Source organism: Elephas maximus, chromosome 14 (assembly GCF_024166365.1).
Source record: "Elephas maximus indicus isolate mEleMax1 chromosome 14, mEleMax1 primary haplotype, whole genome shotgun sequence".
In the NCBI taxonomy this organism is placed as follows: domain Eukaryota; kingdom Metazoa; phylum Chordata; class Mammalia; order Proboscidea; family Elephantidae; genus Elephas; species Elephas maximus.
Window position 1 is genome coordinate 68,499,066 of NC_064832.1, and position 19,792 is coordinate 68,518,857.

Genomic DNA, 19,792 nt, shown 5'->3' on the forward strand with positions numbered 1-19,792 from the left:
GTGCTTTAGCCTCTTTACCTTCGCCCGAGCGTTTGGTTTGCGTGTGCAGTTTTGGAAACTTTGGAAGTTTTGCTTCCCCTAAAAGCCAGCTTTTAAAAGGTCTCGCTGGCTTCCCGGAGCGGCTCTGCCAGGGCAGAGTTGAGCGCCCCCCAACTCCGTTCGGGGACCGCGCATCCTCGTGGACCAGCCCAGGTGGGCTCTGGCTCGCCGGGGATGGCTTTCTAGGGAGCACAGGCCAGTGGGTGCGGCGCCGAGCTGGCCAGGGTCCGCTTGTGGTTTTCTTTGGGGTGAAAGCCCGATACCTACCTGAATGCGCAGTGTATTTAAATATGTTGGGGGAGGGGAAGAGGAGGATGGGCAGGTGGGGGAAGGAAGACACCTTTGCAGCACCTGCTGAGAGGCAGCATCCGGGAGCCCAGCGAGGGGGGGGGAGGGGGTCGGGGCCTGTACCCATTCAGTTTCGGCCTTGATGAGATTAAGATATCGTGGGGCCACGCACTGAAGAGTTGTTACTTTCCCAACTATGCCTCGTAAACAACTGACATCCTCCATTCCCTTATTTCCTATTGAAAAGTTAGATGGTTTCTTGGAGGTTTCTTTCTGCTTCTTCATCAACCCGTTGGGTTATCTTTATTTGTAGAAAGTTAACACCAGGACTTGTTAACGCTTTAAAACCCGTTGCCCTTAAGTCGATTCCGAGTCATAGCGACCCAATAGGATTGAGTAGAACTGCCCCATAGGGTTTCCAAGCGGCTGGTGGATTCGAATTAACGACCTTTTTTTGGTTAGCAGCTGAGCTCTTAACTACTGCGCCACCAACACTCTAGCTGTAATTTTATTGGATGAAAAAGATGATTTTTCTAATAAGAGGCAAAATTCTTTGGAGCAGATGTGAAGTGCATCCATAAATTAGTAACAACTGTTTATTAGAAAACGGTAGTTACACCAGTCTTGCAGAACATTGGGAGTTAAAGATGCCACTTGGTGGTCTGTTCAACATACTGACAGACTAAAATTAGGCTTAAAGATTATTATATGTTGAAAACAATGTATTCAAGAATCCCATAGCAAACTGCATTTAAAAATAATACATTTGTTCTTAAAGAAATAATATATGTATACATGTGGACAAAGTACAAAGAATGATCTGTAATTTCTTACACCAAGTAAAGAATGTGAGTTGCATTGCCCACTAGACAGTAGGAAAAAAAAAAAAAAGGCAGTAGAGGATCTAAGAAATTAGCTTCAGGTGTCTTTGTGGACTGAAACTTTGAGTTCGTCTGAAGGTGACTTAGAAATATGTGAGTGGAGGGCATGGGGGGGTTGGGAGAAGAATAAACAGGTATTTAGAAAGAAATGAGAGTGGAAAAATTCCAGCAATGTAGTTAAATAACTTCCCTCGTTCATAAACTCTGAAAAGCAAAGGCTTCCAAAGGTAATTTTCCATTGGTAGTATTGTGCATAATTTTAGAAAAGAAATCAAACTTGCCTTTTTGTATTTGAGTGTTGGAGGTGGAGGTGGGTGAAGGGAAGGAAAAGGGAGGTTTTTTTTTTTTTTTTTCTGTCAGATATGGTGCTTGTGTGGAGTTTGTATCTGCATATATTGCATTTGCTTCGGGAAAACAAAATATAGATGATTTCAGACCCATTTCTTAAGTATGCAGATTTCTGAAAATGGAAAATTCCTCTTATAATTGTGTAAGGTTACTGTGAGAAATTTGTATGTAATAAACCCAGGGAAAGTGTATCTTTTATGGATATCGTTGTGCATGGTAAAGGTTCTCCTCTTTCCACTCCTATCCCACTCCATCTGAAAGTGTTTATCAGCAGTGATTTGGCAACTCTGCAATGTGCTTTGCTCATCATTAGCAGAAAGTTTAGTTTTTCTGAAGACATGATTTCACCCTTTTAGTAGAGTTAATGGTATTAAAATTAAGTGATTTTATGTTTTTTGTGCCCCACAGAGCAAGGCAGTACTTACTTTCATTGAAGATATGTGAATAATTTACATATTCACGTATATTTTCGGTATACTCTGGGCATTCAAAGTGATAGCAGTGTGTTCACTGTTGTTGTTAGGTGTCCTGGAGCCGATTTTCGACTCATAGCGACCCCATGTGACAGAGTAAAACTGCCCCATAAGGTTTTCTAGGCAGTAATCTTTATGGGAGCAGATCACCTGATCTTTCTCTCATGGAGCTGCTGGGTGGGTTTGAACTGTCAACCTTTTGGTTAGCAGTCCAGCGCTAAACCATTGTACCACGAGTGCGCCTCGTGTTCACTCTTAGGTTCATTTTATTTCTCCAGTTAGTGTCCAGATTTATCTGTCTTGTTAGCTTTGCCTTTACAACAACCAAAGCATATATTTTAAATAATTATTCCTGCCAAAAGGAAGAGAATGTATGTTGACTCTCTCCTTGCCACATCCTCTTAGCTCTACAAATTCCTTATATGAAGATAAAATACTGATTCCAAAGTATATTTTATAAAGTGTTTTGGAAAGCAAGGAAGAATATAGTATACATTTTTCACCTGCTTGCCAACGTTTTTGCTCTGTTTTTCTCTTTCTGTCATTCTTTACATTTATTGAAGCATAAATGGGTCATTTACATACACATACACACATGTATGTGCTATAAATAATATATAGTGTAATATATAACATATAGTATTAAAAAAAACCAAACCAAACCCACTGCCGTCGAGTCGATTTCAACTCATAGCAACTGTATAGGACGGAGTAGAACTGCGCCACAGAGTTTCCAAGGAGTGCCTGGCAGATTCAAACTGCCAGCCTTTTGGTTAGCAGCCGTAGCACTTAACTACTATGCCACCAGGGTTTCCAAATATATATAGTGTAGTATAGAATAATATATAATATAAAATATAAAAAATATATGATATGATATAATATACTATCCAATCTTCTATATAATATATATAATCAGCTACCTTTATTCTCAACTGCAGCTTTGAATCCCTCAAGGTTAAGAAACTCCAATAACCTGTACACCTGGACTATATGTCCTTGCCATTTTTCGTTCTCCATCTGTGATTTTAAATAGCTATGGTTATTCTCAAAATCAAAGTTAAAGTTTATTTTTTTTTTTTGGAGGGGGCTGAGGGCTAGTGGTTGTTATTCAGCAAATTATTATCATCATTTTGTGACTATTTCAAATTGTATTTGTATATTTAAGAGTGTACATACACTAAACTTGGGTTACTCTGTTCAGGGACCAATACTGCAGTTCAAAACAATTGAGAAACGTTACCCTGTATAATAACTCAGCATAATGATATTGGATTATTACCTGGTTGGAAATACTGCTTGGAATATTAACATAGCAGGGCTGGTTTATGATTAAACACTGGTTTAAAATCAAGTAATGTAATGGTTTGAAGGCAAAGGCAGAGAGGAAGTTTGATTCTAGCAAGGTCTTGGAATGGGTGATGAAGTGGTAAGAAATGTAGCTTGGACTCTAATTTTAGCCCTCTTCTGCAGCACCTTTTAATTTTCTGTGCCTCATAGTTGCCTCTGTCTCTTTCTGTTTAGGGGCGTTAAAAAGCCTTTCAGTAAACAGAGAAAATCCTGGTGAGATTGAAAATTGAGTGTATTGCTCTTTGCATTGGTTGGAATTTAAGAGAAAGACCAGTTTCCAGCCTGTGAGTTAATGTTGCTGTCTAGTTGAAGGTTTAGATAGAGTAGTAATTTTTACAGCTGGAGCAGGAGAATTAAGCTAACTTAACTCACCACCTTCCCGGTCACCTTCCCTTCCTGTTACCCCTGCGCTTGATTCTTTCTATGTCGCTGTCACCCTATAAAAGGACCTAGAAGATGCCAACTTGAGCTCACGGCCAACTCTGGCACGAGAACCGGAGTTGTTCTTCACTTACTTCCAATTGATCTGTTTCTCCACATGTCCCAGTTTTTTATCCTTCTGGGATTTGCTGGTCACCACCTTTTTTCTTACTTTACCTTTGATGCTAAATGTTTTCAAGAGTTGCATTCCTTGGCTCCTTTGTTGATATTGGCAAAATCCTAAGTGGTTTCCCTCATTCTCTGTAGACTGCATCCTTTCTCCTTGTGGATTCCAGCCTGTGGTCATGCTGGGGTACATGAATCCACAGTGCATACCAGCACTGACTGTAGCCTCAGAGTCCTGTGGGTGTATACTATTGCTTTTTCAACTTATGTGGAGGGAGTCAGAATGGATGCCATTCATTTGAAAATTGTACTAAATTCAGTGAAGCTTATTTGGTGATTGCAAACAGTTTCAATCAACAAATGTGAAGATTAAAAATGCTGTGATGGCAAAAATTTGTTGACATTTTTAATGTTAGAAAGAGATTGTTATACTAGCTGTTGTGGCCAAAATGATTTGTTCAAATATAAACCTGATTTTGTTGGTTCCTTGTTTTCGGGAGAGTTTCGAAAAGATTAAAAAAAAAAAATTATCGTAAAATTATATGTAACAAAACTTGCCATTTAAACCATTTTTGGTAAAATTTTTATTGTGCTTTAAGTGAAAGTTTACAAGTCAGTCTCATACAAAAGTTTATATATACCTTGCTGTATACTCCTAATTGCCCTCCCGCTAATGAGACAGCCCGCTCCTTCCCTCCACTCTCTCTTTTTGTGTCCATTCCGCCAGCTTCTAACCCCCTCTGCCCTCTCATCTCCCCTCCAGATAGGAGATGCCAACATAGTCCCAAGTGTCTACTTGATCCAAGAGGCTCATTCTTCACCAGCATCTTTTTCTAACCCATTGTCTGGTCCATTCCCTGTTCTGAAGAGTCGGTTTTGGGAATGGTTCCTGTCCTGGGCTAACAGAAGGTCTGGGGACCATGACCACCGGGCTCCTTTTAGTCTCAAGTCACACCGTTAAGTCTGGTGTTTTTACGAGAATTCGGGGTCTGCACCCCGCTGCTGTCCTGCTCCCTCAGGGGTTCTCTGTTGTGTTCCCTGTCAGGGCAGTCATCGGTTGTGCCGGGGCACCGTCTAGTTCTTCTGGTCTGAGGCTGCCTTTTAAACCATTTTTAAGCATGCAATTCAGTGGCATCACCACTGTTTATATCCAAAACTTTTTCACCACCCCAAACAGAAGCTCTGCACCTATTAAACAGTAACTCCCATCTCCTCCTCTCCTCAACCCTTGGCAACCTGTAATCTACTTCTGTCTCTATGAATTTGTCTGCTGGAGATATTTCATGTAAGTGGAATCATATAATACTTGTCTTTCTGTGTCTGAGATATTTCACTTACTGTTTCACTTAGTGTTTTCAAGATTCATTCATATTGTAGCATGTATCAGAACTTCATTCCTTATTTATGGCTGAATAATATTTTGTTGAATGTATATACTGCATTTTGTTTATTCATTCATCTGCTGATAGACACTTGGGTGGTTTTCATCTTTTAGGTATTGCGAATAATGCTACAATAAACATATGTGTACAGGTATTTGTTTGAATCTTTTTGAGTATATACCCTGGTGGCGTAGTGGTTAAGTGCTATGGCTGCTAACCAAACGGTCGGCAGTTCGAATCTGCCAGGTGCTCCTTGGAAACTCTATGGGGCAGTTCTACTCTGTCCTATTGGGTCGCTATGAGTCGGAATCGACTCGACGGCACTGGGTATAGTTAGGAGTGGAATTGCTGGGTCATACGGTAATACTATGTTTAACTTTTTGAGGTACTACCAAATTGTGTTCCAGAATGACTTGCCCATTTTGCCATCCCGCCAGTAATGCACAAGGGTTCCAATTTATCCACATCTTGACCAATGGTTGTTATTTTCTATTTTTCTGATAATAGCCATCCTAGTGAGTATAAAGTGGTATGTCATTGTGGTTTTGATTTTAATTTCCCTAATGATTTTTTTTTTATGATTAGTGATGTTGAGCATCTTTTCACGTGCTTATTGACTGTTCCTATATTTCTTTTGGAGAAATGTCTGTTGAAGTCTTTTGCTCATTTTTTTGATTGGCTGTTTGTCTTTTTGTGGCTGTGTTATTGTTAGGTGCTGTTGAGTTGGTTCTGATTCACAGTGACCCTGTGTAGAACAGAATGAAACACTGCCTGGTCCTGCCTCATCGTCACGATTGTTGTTATGCTCAAGCCCATTGTTCCAGTCACTGAGGGTCTTCCTCTTTTTTGCTGACCTTCTACTTTATCAAACGTGATGTCCTTCTCCAGGGACATAACATGTCCAAAGTGTGTAAGATGAAGTCTTACCATCCTTGCTTCTAAGGAGCATTCTGCCTGTATTTTCTTCCGAGACAGATTTGTTCATTCCACTGGCAGTCTGTGGTATATTCAGTATTCTTCACTAACAACGTAATTCAAAGGGGTCAGTTTTTCTCCTGTCTTCTTTATTCATTGTCCAGTTTCTGCATGCATATGAGGCAATTGAAAACACCATGGCTTGGGCCAGGCACACCTTAGTCCTTTAAGTGATATCTTTGAGACTGTTAACCAAAAGGTCAGCAGTTGGAATCCACCAGCTGCTGTTTGGAAACCCTATGAGGCAGTTCTGCTCTGTCCTGTAGGGTTGTTGTGAGTCGGAGTTGACTCATGTGCAGTGGTTTGGGCCTGATTTTGGTTTGCTCTTTAACACTTAAAAGACGGCTTTTGCAGCAGATTTGACCAGTGCGGTGCATCATTTGGTTTCTTAACTGCAACTTCCATGGGCGTTGATTGTTGATCCAAGTAAAATGAAATCTTTGACAACTTCAATCCTTTCTCCATTTATTATGATGTTGCATATTGGCCCAGTTGGGAGCACCTTTGCTTTCTTTATGTTGAGGTGTAATCCATACTGAAGGCTGTGGTCTTTGATCTTCATCAGTAAGTGCTTCAAGTCCTCTTCGCTTTCAGCAAGAGGTTGTGTCACCTGCATTTCGCAGGTTGTTAATGAATCTTCCTTCAATACTGATGCTGCGTATTATTCATGTAGTCCAGCTTCTTGGATTATTTTCTCAGCATGCGAATTGAATAAGTATGGTGAAAGGATACAACCTTGACTCACACCTTTTCTGATTTGAAACCACGCAGTATCCCTTGGTCTGTTCAAACGACTGCCTCTTGGTCTGTGGACAGGTTCTGCATGAGCACAATTAAGTGTTCTGGAATTCCATTCTTTGTAATGTTACCCATAGTTTGCCTTTGTATAGTCCATAAAACACATGTGAATATGTTTCTTGTATTTATTCTCTTTTTTTCAGCCAAGATCCATCTGACATTAGCAATGATATTCCTGGTTCCACATCCTCTTCCGAATCTGGCTTGAATTTCTGGAAGTTTCCTGTGTTGATATATTCTGCAACTGCTTTTGAATGATCTTCAGCAGAATTTTACTTGATGTGTGATACTAATGACATTGTTCGATAATTTCTGCATGGAGTTGGATTACCTTTCTTTGGAATGGGCACAAATATAGATCTCTTCCAGTCGGTTGGCCAGGTAGCTGTCTTCCAAGTTTCTTGGCAGAGATGATTGAATACTTCCAGCGCTGCATCTGTTTGTGGAAACGTATCGATTGGTGTTGTGTTAATACATGGAGCCTTGTTTTCACCAGTGCCTTCTGTGCAGTTTGGACCTCTTCCTTCAGTACCACCAGTTCTTGATCATATGCTGCCTCCTGAAATGGTTGAACGTCCACCAGTTCTTTTTGATATAGTGACTCTGTGTATTCCTTCCATTTTCTTTTGATGCTTCTTGCATCATTTAATATTTTCCCTGGCTTAAAAAAAAAAAAAAAAGCCAGTAAAAACTTTACGAATATCAGTGGTTGAGTTGTAGGAATTCTTTATGTATTCTAGATGTTAAATCCGTATCAGATACATGGTTCCAAAATATCTCCACCCCCTTCTGTAAGTTTTCTCTTCATTTTGTTGATAAAATCCTTTGATACATAATTTTTTAAAATTTTAATAAAATCCAATTTATCTAATTTGTCTTTTGTTGCTTGTGCTTTTGGTACATATCTAAGACTTGGTTGTATAAAACAAGGTCTTTCAGCTTTATTCCTTTGTTTTCTTCTTGGAATTTATGGTTTGTGCTTTTATATCTAGGTCATTGGTACATTTCGTGGTAATTTTTGTATATGGTATGAGGTATTGGTTCAGCTTCATTCTTTTGCATGTGGAGATTCGGTTGTTCTAGCACCATTTGTCTAAGAGACTATTTTCTCCTCATTGAATGGACTTGGAAACCTTGTTGAAAATCAGTTGGCTACAGATGTATGGGCTTATTTCCAGTCTGAACTCTGTTTCATTGGTCTGTGTATTTATCCTTCTGCCAGTATCACAGTTTTTATTACTGTAGCTTTGTAGTAAGTTTTGAAATCAAGAAGTGTGTATCCTACTTTGCTTTTTTTGTTTTGGCTATCCAGGACCTTGGCCCTATCGTACAAATTTGCGAATCAGCTTTTTTGCAGAAAAGGACTGTTGGAATTTTGATAGGGATTGTATTGAATCAGTAGGCTGCATTGGGTAGTACAGGCAGTCCCTGGGTTACGAATGTCTGACTTAGTACAACCTGTACTTATGAACCAACTCCCGAAAAGCCTATCAGGGAAAAACTGACTTGGTCTTCAGGCCCCTGGGCTCCCATCTGCGCCGGTGCCGCAGTGGGTCCTTGGGCAGCCACTGGCAGTGGGCAGGGCCCTGCAACATGGTGTGCCCACCGTGGCTTGCAGCAACGGGTGGAGAGCCCACATACACTTGCCTCCCTCGGAGCTTGGAAAAGGCCGGCCCCACCTTCGTGTGCCCCAAGCACTGCTGCTCCATTCTGCACGAACCTAACTGCTCCAGTTTACATGCAAATTCAATTTAAAGACAGATTTAGGGACAGAACTTGTTCATAATCCAGGGACTGTCTATTTCGAAATCTTAATATTATGTTAAGATTGTTGAACATGTTGATGAACATGGACTGTCTTTCCATTTATTGAGTTCTTTTAAAATTTTTCTCAGTGATGTTTTGTAGTAATCAGCGTGTATATCTCTCCCTTCCTTGGTTAAATTTATTCCTAGTTATTTTATTTTTTTAGATGCTATTGTAAATGGAATTGTTTGCTCAATTTCTTTTCCAGGTTGTTCATTGTTGGTTTATAGAAACACCACTGATTTTTGTGGCGTTGTTTGTGTGTTGATCTTGTACCTGTCAACTTTGCAGAATTCATTTATTAGCTCTTGTAGCTTTCTTATAGATTCTTTGGCATTTCCTATATATGGAAGCATGTCATCTGCAAATAGAAGTAGTTTTACTTCTTCCTTTCCAATTCTGATGCCTTTTTTCTTTCCTGGCCTCTTTGTTCTGGCTACAACTTCCAGTCCAGTGCGGAATACCACCATCACCAGTTGCCCTTGAGTCAGTTCTGGACTCTAACCTCCGACCTTTTGGTTAACAGCGAGCACCTTAACCTTTTATACCACCCGGCAGCTCCACAGTGTTGAATAGCAGTGGTGAAAGTGGGCATCCTTGTCTTTTTCCTGATCATGGGGGAAAGTTTTCTGTTTTTCAGCAGTGAGTATGATGTTGTCATGGATTGAATTGTGTCCCCCAAAAATGGGTGTATCAGCTTGGTTAGGCTATGATTCCCGGTATTGTGTGGTTGTCCTCCATTTTGTGATTGTAATTTTATGTTGAGAGGATTAGGGTGGGGTTGTAACACCACCCTCATGGAGGTCACCTCCCTGATCCAAGGTAAAGCGAGTTTCCCTGGGGTGTGGCCTGCACCACCTTTTATTGCTCAAGAGATAAAAGGAAAGGGAAGCAAGCAGAGTTGGGGACCTCATAACACCAAGAAAGCAGCACTAGGAGTAAAGTGTGTCCTTTGGATGTGGGGTCCCTGCATCTCAGAAGTTCCTTGATCAGGAGAAGATTGAGGACAGAGACCTTCCTCCAGAGCCAACTGAGAGAGAAAGCCTTCCCCTGGAGCTGACGCCCTGAATTTGGACTTCTAACCTACTAGATTGTGAGAGAATGAATTTCTCTTTGTTAAAGCCATGCACTTGTGGTATTTCCGGTGACACTAGATGAGTAACACAGATGTTAACTGTGGTTTTTTCATTAATATCTTTGTCATGTTGAAAAATTTCCCGTTTATTTCTAGTTTGAGTGCTTTTATCCTGAAAGATTGTTGAATTTTGTCACACACCTTTTCAGCATTAATTGAGATTATCATTTTTTGTTTCCCTACGTTCTATTAATGTTGTGTATTCCATTGATTTTCTCATGTTGAGCCACCCTTGCACGCCTGGGATAAATCCCACTTGGTCACAGGGTTATCTGTAAAGGCATATATTCTTTTTAATATGCTGCTGAATTTGGTTTTCGAGTATTTTGTTGAGGTTTCGGGAAAAGATTATAAAGTGCACAGTCATTAATGTGGCATTCACAGCCCTTTAAAATCTGGTCCCCGCCTATGTGTCTAGCTTAATTTTGGGTCATTTTCTCAATAACTACTTGAGTGGTTGCCAGATTGCGTAGAGAGATTAAGGGCACAGTTTTGGAATCAGACAATTTTTCAAGTCCTAACCCTGTGACTTAAACCCTCTTTAGTTGTTAGTTGCTGTTGAGTTGATTCCAACTCATGGTGACCCCATGTGTTCAGAGTAGAACTCCTCCTAAGGCGATTAAGGCAGTGACATATCGGAAGCAGATCGCCAGCTCTGTCTTCCAAGGTGGCTCTGGGTGGGTTCCAACCGCCAACCTTTGGTTTGGTAGTTGACTGCGTAACCGTTTACGCCCCCCAGGGACTCCTTTCTTGAATCCTCTGGCCCTCAGTTTTCTTACGTCAACCTCACAGGGTAGGTGTGCCAGTTAAAGGAGATCGTGACTGTAGAGCAGTTTTTGTTAGTTGCCATCAAGTCGATTCTGACTCGTGGCGATGCCCTGTGTTACACAGTAGAGTTGCTCTATAGAGTTTTCTCGACTGTTATCCTAACGAAAGCAGATCGCTAGGCCTGTCATTCCCAGTACAGCCGGGTGGGTTGAAACCACTAATCTTTAGGTTAGCTGTAGAACATTTGTGTCAACTAGGGACCTTTGTAAAGCAATTAGTAGTCCTAATTGTTGTTTGTGTTTTCTAGGCACACGGTAGCTGTTTTCTCACCTCTGTGCTGGTATGCATAGTATAAGCCTATTTCTTGTTTGCCTAGTAAACTTCTCCTCATTTTTCCATACTTGGGTTACCCAAACCAAAACCAAACCCAGTGCCATCGAGTCGATTCTGACTCATAGCGACCCTATAGGACAGGGCAGAGCTGCCCCATAGAGTTTCCAAGGAGCGCCTGGCGGATTTGAACTGCCAGCCCTTTCGTTAGCAGTTGTAGTACTTAACCACTACGCCACCAGGATTTCCACTTGGGTTACAGTCAGCCTGTATGCGAAACCTTTTCTAAACGCCAAACTTCCGTTTCCATCAATGCCCTTTCATTTCTGTTGCTTGCTTCAATCTCTCTGTGTGCACTCGGTGCTATAATTCTGTTTTTCCATATTGGACTGTGAGCTTACTGTGGGCAGGAACAATATCTTTATCTTTTGCTTGAAGGTTTGCCTTTGTGTTTGGTAAATGCTTGTTGAAGGAAAGAACAATCTTAAGACCATAGCCTTAACAACATTAAAAAAAATAGGGTTTTAAGGGCTCAGACCTCATTTCTTCTCCAGGTGGACACTTGCTTCAGTGTCCACAGCTGAGTTTGCTGCGTGGGCAATTGTTTGGTTGGGATCAGCTCCAGGATATGCCTTCATCCCATCTCCTGCCAACTGGGTGCCAGCATGTACTTGCCTGTTTACTTAGCATTTCCTATGTTGTCCTAATCCTGTTTCTGAGTGACATCACTCTACCTCTGACCTCTACTTAACAATTTCTCTCATGGGGACTTCTGGTCAGCCATTTAGTCATCAAATAATACCTACTGTGTATTGACTGTGTGTCAGGCACTTTGCAGCGCTTATTGATTCAATAGTCAAATTCTTAACCTTTTACCTGAGTGTTACTCCAGACAAAAGCCCACTCCCCGAGCAACAGACACGGAAAGAAACAGCGCTGTCAGATAATTGCTATGACGGAAGTTTGCACCATGTGTAGTGATGGCATATAAGAGGCAGCCTGCATCTGCTTGGTGAGTCAGGGCAAGCTCACAGAGAAAGCAGCATTGGAGCTGAGGTTGGTACGAGGCTAACACATTTGTCCGCGGGACTGGGTCATTGTTGCTTATTAACTTGTTCTGAGATCTTAAAGTTGCATACAACACAATTTTCAGGAGTTGCTTAGGGTGGTTTATTTTTTATTGAGGTAATATTTAGTCATACAGTGAAGTGCACAGATTTTAAGTGTGCAGAGTTTTGTCAAATGTATATGTATCTGTGTAACCAGCACCCCAGTCAAGGTGTAGAATGCTTTTATCACTTAAGAAAGTTTCCTTTCAGAAGGGTACCTCAGTCTACACTCCTCCTACAGGTAACCACTTCTCATTTCTAGCACAATAGATTTATTAGGGTACTTTTGAACAGCCAAGAAATGCTTTAATATCTATTGCTCTTTTTTTTTTTTCTATTTGTTCTTTAATGCAGTATTTTATTATTTCTTGAATGCAACACCTTTACTTGGCAAATGGGAAAGGACCATGGGAAAGGGAGGGGTGGCAAAAGATGGGGGAGTTCACAAAAGTTGTTTGGGAAGGAACTGAGTCACATAAATAGGAATCAGGGTAGGGATGCTGTTAGAGCAGGCTGAGTACAGGGAGTGTACACAGATGTGTCAAGGTATTTCCTGAAGACATGGAAGGAATCTAACACAGTCATTCTGGATCCTTCCAATGTACTGATGTAATGAAATCTGGAAAAGGACCTCTTTCTTGAAGTGGAAAAATAAAAAGAACTTTGTACCTCTAATAAAACAGAGTCCTTGAGCCAATTAGAGAAGTGGACTCACTGGACCAAAGGGATTGAGTGATTTTATGGTTTTTTTTTTAAGATTTATTTTTTGTTGTTAAGAATATACGTGGCAGAAGTACACCAGTTGAACAATTTATACTTGTACAATTTGATGACATTGATTACATTCTTCAAGTTGTACAGCCATTCTCATCCTCCTTTTTTCGAATTGTTTCTCCCCTGTTCACATAAACTCATTCTTCCTAAATTTCCTATCTTTCGAGATGCTGATGTCAGTTTGATCCCATATAGATGATTCTTCAAAGAGCATAATGCTCAAGGCAGACATTATTTACTAATTAAACTAAGTTATTGTTTGCTTTTAAGCCTTCAGGGAATATTTTTGGTTTAAGGCTTAAGATTTAAAGATCATCTCAGGGGGTTTTGGAGGTCCATATAGCCTCAATGGCTCCAGAATGTCTGGATTTCATGAAAATTTTAAATTCTCTTTTGCATCAGGATTCTTCCATAAAATCTTTGATCAAAACGTTCAGTAATGGTAGCCGGGCACCGTCTAGTTCTTCTGGTCTCATGGCAAAGGAGGCAGTTGTTAATGGAGGCAATTAGCCTCACAAGCCATTTCTTCCTCCTATTCCTGATTCTCCTTACTGTTGTTCCAGGTGAATAGAGATCAATTGTTGTACCTTGGATGGCTGCTTGCAAGCTTTTGAGACCCCAGAATCTATGCAGTGAACTAGGAGGTAGAGGAGAAGCACTAAACATGATCGATATTAGGCCAGTTAACTGGGTTGTCCCATGAAAGATTTTATGGTTCTTGATACACATCACCAAGTTGCATTTTAAAAGCTTTGTGCTAATATGCATAGCAGTGACCAGGGGTTGAGGGAAACATTGGCTCTCTATTCTGGCCCAGATTGGAAATCATTATTTGCATTATCCATCTAAATAAATAGATGAAATACGTGTGTTGTTCTACTTTTTCTTAGATCACTAATGATGTTAAATATTTATTTAATAGGTGATTCATTGAGTTTCCTCCAGTGAGGAAAGATGAAGCTGAGACAAGGAGGGTTCTGGTCCCTCTTAGACAAAGTCACAAATGCTCAGAGGCCACGTGGTCTAGTTAGGGGAGCATTGCACTCCAAGGTGATGGGCAGTAGGGCCATTAAGGAAGGGTTTTCCTTCAAGTTGTCTGTTTGTTCTTTTGGATTGTTTGGGTTACTTGAGGTCTCAACAAAATTACGAGTTGAAGATTGGAACCACTGGCCATTTTGAGGAAGCCAGGCATCTTGGTGTTTCTTCAGCCATTTGTAAAGGACAGAAACGCATAAAGCTTCTTCTAGGCTGAGAGTATGTTATTCTGTGTGTGTGGCAGGGAGTGTGCTGATTTAGTCAATTCGTTTTGAGTTTTGTGGCTCCATGGGTTGCTGTTGCTCGCTCTCTATCTGGATGCTCAGAGTGTTTTGGGTAGTAAGGAACTGTGTTTAAGATTAACTGGCACCTTTTACCTTCCCTTCCTTTTAACACTGCTTCTCAACATAACGGCATTTGAGCTATAGGAAAACATTAGTTTTGGGAATGCTACTTAAGACAAACAAAGAAGCATCAACAGATTTGCCCTGACCCTTTTAGCTTGGAGTAAATGCACATTGTAGGTAAACAATTTCATGTGCAGATTTTGTTGTTTATCTTGCTCCTGTATCTGATAGCCCCTGACAGAAAGTTCTCAAATGCTTGTTGAGTGAAAGTTTCCACTTGCACCCAGTCAAAAGTTGGCCTTATATAATTGATGTGTGCAGATCTCCTTAAGCTTGTTAACTTTAAAAAATATGCTTAATTATGGGAGAAGCTAATTCCCACATTAAAAAATAAAAATGGGTGCCTCCATCTGTATGTACCAGCTTAAAAAAATTTCTTTGAGCCTGAGGAAATGATAAATTATGCATACCAGTGCTTACCGTTTAGTTTCCAGTGGTAATGACTGGGTATGTTTCTTTAGAGATACTTTTGCTGTGCTCAAAGCTCCTGATAAGGATGATAGCTGTCGTATATGCACTGCTTTGAGAACAGAGATTTAACATAGTCAGTCTGCTGCTGTGCTCTAAGGTGATGGGCATTTGCATGTTCTGCAGATTATTTATAACACAGACCTGTAAGTAACCTTTCCAAAGATTGTAAAATACGTCCTGATGGCATGCGTGAAGTCCGGTTCTAATTCCAGGTAAAGCATGCTCAATGTGGTACTTAAGTGCATGTTGGCGATGGGTGTGGCACTAGACATTATGCCTGCCTTCAAGCACAGTGGGGATTGTCATGCGGGAGAGAGGTGAGATAAATTGTGAGTGGGTTCAGAGGGCAGAGCTGGTAAGAACTGGTTTGTCACAGTGAGGCTTTTGGCTCAGTATTTTGAAGACTCTTCTCAAAGAGCTGTCCTGTACGGACTGACTTGAATAGGCAGTTACCTACTGAAGGCTTTGTAGGAGAAGGTGAATTACTGACAACAGTTAAAGCAATTAGTATTTTTGAGTATCTACCGTGCTCAAGACATGTGTCAAATGCATTATAGTTTCCTGTCCTTATAATGTAGAACTATTGTTACCCATAGTCCCTGGGCAGCACAGGCGGTTTGCACCTAAAGTTTGGTGGTTCAAAACCGCCCAGTAGCTCCGTAACCGTAACAGCCAGGAAAACCACATGGAGCAGTTCTACTCTGTAACACGTGGGGTTGCCATGAGTTGGAATCAGCTCTAATGGCGACAAATTTATTGCCTAGCGTATTTTTTTCAGATGAGGAAAAAGAGGAATGAGAGGTAAACTTACTTGCTGAAGGAAATGCTAGAACCAGCAAGTGGCGGTTGGGGATTTGAGCCCAGGTAATATGACTCCACAGACTGCCCTCTTAATCAGTATAGTCCACTGCCAGAGAGTGACAGTGGTCAGTGAAATGTGGTAAAGGATTTTATAAATCTGGAATAGAGTGGTCTTTCAGTCCTTATTCCATTTAAAGGTATTGAATGAGTTGTTTTCTGCATATGACCCATCCTGAACACGAGAACACGTTCTATATTGTGATGTTAGTGCCTGAAAACTACATGATGATAAAATATTACATAAGCCACAGAATTGCAGGTAGACACTTTTTAAAGAAATTATGTATTGTTGTTGAGAATGTACACATCAAAACATACACCAATTCGACAGTCTCTGCAAGTACCATTCAGTAACATTGATTACATGCTTTGAGTTGTGCAACCGTTCTCACCAGCCTTTTCTGAGTTGTTCCTCAGGTAGATACTCTTGAGCAGTGCAAACTTTAGATTTACAAGTTCTGATATAACTAAGTGAATTGATCAGTGCTCAAAAAAACAAAAACAAAAAATAAACCCATTGCCGTCGAGCCGATTCCAACTCATGGTGACCCCATGTGTTACAGTGTAGAACTGTTCCACAGGGTTTTCTTGGCTTTAATCTTTATGGAAGCAGTTCACCAGCCCTTTCTTTGGAGTAGCTGGGTGTGTTCCAGCCACCACTGTTAGGTTAACAGCGAATTGCAGTTTGCACCAACACTGCTCCCATGGATCGGTTTATTGATCAGTGCTCAATGAGCCATTTAAAACATGACAAAAGGGTAACATTTGTATAGGATGTTAAGTTATACTTCTAACTAGAGTAGGGGATAAATTTTATCTAGCTAGTTTTTTCTACTAGATAACTTATAAAAGTGTCAATTTCTTGTTTTGTGACCTACATTTCAGTTATCCATGGCATACCAAAAATTTTACAGTCTGTTGTTGTACAGTGCTTAGAAATATGTCATTTAAAGATACTTGCTTTTGACCATGATACTTTCTTCTTAGTACTTTAGACTTGCAAGTACTGAAGCAAAGAACTTGACCAAAGTCTTTGCCTTTAGTCTAGATGTAAATTTGATTTTAATTCTTTAAGTGGGAAGGAAATAATCTGAATTTTGTTATATCACCATTTCATAATATTCAAAGGAAGGGAGGTCATTGCCAACCTTATTGTTAACTATGGTTCTGGAATTCTCCTTTCACATGAAAGTTTAAAATCTCTCTGAAGTTTCTGCCTGAGGAAGGGGAAAATAAACAAACGACTTACCTTTACCTCTTTTTTTTTTTTAATTGTGGTGAAATATACACAGCAAAACGTTCCCCAATTCAACAATTTGAATTTATGTACAATTCAGTGACATTGATTACATTCTTGTTGTACAACCGTTATCACTGTCCTTTTCCAGATCATTCCACCACCATTGTCATAAACTAAATGTCCCCCAAGCAAACTTCTCCTTCCCCCCTCCTTCCCTCCTGGTAGCCTCTAATTCTGTATATTTGCCTATTTCACATAAATAAGATCATACAATTTTTGTCATTTTGCTGCTGACTTATTTCCCTCAGCGTTTACCTTTACCTCTTAAGCAGTGTCTAGTCAGTACGAAATTTTACTCTCTGGTCTGGAGAAAATGTATGTATATGTGTTGGTCAGGCCTTTTTTCTTGAAACCTTTCCTTCAATTGCCCTCCGGGTTTTTCTCCTTGGTCATTTGATGTTTGCATCTTTCTTTGTTGGATCCTCCTAATGATTTTGACTAGTAAATGTTAGCCTGGCCCAGGGTTCATCTTCCTGTTGTCTTCTCTTTGACTACATTATCTCCCTAGTAGATCACGTTCCAGAGCTTCATATACCTTCTATATGCTGATGACTTCCATATTTATATTCCTGCCCTGACCTTGTCATTAAATTCAAGACATGTAAATCTAGCTACTTACTCATTCACTTGCACATCAAATAGACACATCAAATTCATTAAATTCAAAACAAAACTCTTAATCCCCTCACCCCTTCCTCACTTACCTGCTCACCCCTTACTGTTTCCCCCCTTAGGAAATGGCACCACCATTCAGCCATTCGCACAGGCCTCCATTGTTAACTTTGAAGTCATTTTGGCTCTTGTTCTTTTCTTTTTCTCACACCTCATATCCAGTCTGGTAAGAAATCCACCTATGTCTTTAAGTTTACCAAGAATCAGAGTGCTTATTTCTATATCATCTCTCTCTTATAAGGGATTTTGCAATATCCTGGATCTCCTACCTCCAAAATAGCAATCAAATTTGTCTTTAAAAATGTAAGTCAAAGGTATACATCCAGCTTTTCCCTCTCTTCCCCCTCAATGGCTTTCGATCCCATTAAAATAAAATTGAATTTTTAACCCATGATCTATGGGGCCAGTCCCACATGTTCTGTTCCCCACCTACCTCTCTAATCACTGCTCCCAGTCTTCACCTTGCTGTCTGTGCTCCAGTTGTACTGTCTTCCTGTTGTTCCTCAAATGTGCAAAGCAGGTTTTCATTTTAGGGCCTTTGTGTTGATGTTCTTTCTTCTTGGAATACTTTCCCCTCACTTAGGTCTCAGCTTAAACTGTACCTCTCATGCCCCACCCCCACATAAAAAAGCCTCCGTTGTTACTCCGTACTCGTATTTCATAGCACATATCACATGCTTTTGTATGATATTTTTGTTTGTTTGATTGTTACTCCAAGTAGAATATAAGCACTTCAGTGCAAGGCCTTATTTAATTTTTAAGCCATTAATAGTACCGGATATTATTAGGCACTCAATAGATATTCGTTGGATAAATGAATGAATGAACAAATATATTTTAATTCTTTATATGTGAAGTTGTGCTGAAAATATTTTCTAATCCTGTGTCTTGACTGATTTTCTCTCTTTGCTTCATTCAACAAGGCAAGTTGTTTTGTTCTCTTTTTTTTTCCCAAGTGCAGTTCTAGATTGAGCAAGTTCAAAGAATGCTTTTAAAAAGCAATTTAAACCATGAAAAAATGAATTTATTCAACCAATTATAAAGATGCCTGAAGGTAAGAAAGTATCATAAGATAGCAAACATCCAAGCAAATTTGAAGATGAGCGTTTTTAGCTGAATACCCTACTAGAAAGGCAATACAGCATTATGACCTTTTGAGGGTATTACTTATGACAAAGATCTCACAATGCCCTGATTACTGTCCTCTCGCTTGATCATGGTCGGTACCCAGATACTAACTGGAGAAGCAGAATATAGCTTTTAGCCTGTTTAGAAATAAAAGGAAATAATTAAAAATTTGAGAACAGGAGTATTTCTCCCCAACTCAAACCCCATAGACCTTCTTCATGCTTTTGAAGTGATGTACCTTATTCTAGTTATTCTGTAATCATTCTGAAATGACACATAAAAGGGGTTTTCAAATGAGGATTTGTTCAGAATTGTGGTGAAACGGGAAGCCAAAATTCTTTGCCCATTTTTAGTATATACAAACTTTTTCTTAACTTAAAAAAAAAAAATTATTCTTCCTAGCTGCCATATGAAATAGGTGATATAGTGTTCTCTTTATAATAATAACTTTTTTTTTTTTTTTGGTGGGGTTTTACTCTGCATGGATGAGCCTCCTCGGAAGGTCTTTTTTCTTCCCTGTACAAAAGAGAAGCTAAGTTTCTTTTCCAGCACCACACAGCTGATATTTGTAGAACCAGTATTTAAACTTAGATTTGTTTCACTGAAAAACTCAAGCTCTCAGCTGCTTCATTTGTCTTCCTCTGTGTGATGGTTAAGGTTATGTGTCAACTTGGGTAGGCCATGATTCTCAGTGCTTTGGCAATTGTGATGTAGTTTGGCAGCTATTTAATGATGTAATCACCTCCATGATGAGATCTGTTCAGAACATTCAGTCAGTTGAAAGGGAGTTTCCTTGGGGGTGTGGCCTGCATCCAATGTAGGTGGCCTTTTTGGCAGAACTCACTGGCTTTTGCTCGCTCTGGATCCTGCAGCTGCTTCCTATTCATCTGACCTTTGGTTCTTGGAACTTGAGCTA

General features: G+C 40.1%; 1 protein-coding gene across 8 annotated transcripts in view; it reads left to right on the top strand.

Moving 5' to 3' along the window:
* Positions 1-19,792, top strand: part of LMO7 (LIM domain 7) — a 288,442-nt gene that overhangs the window by 914 nt on the left and 267,736 nt on the right. The window lies entirely within an intron of this gene.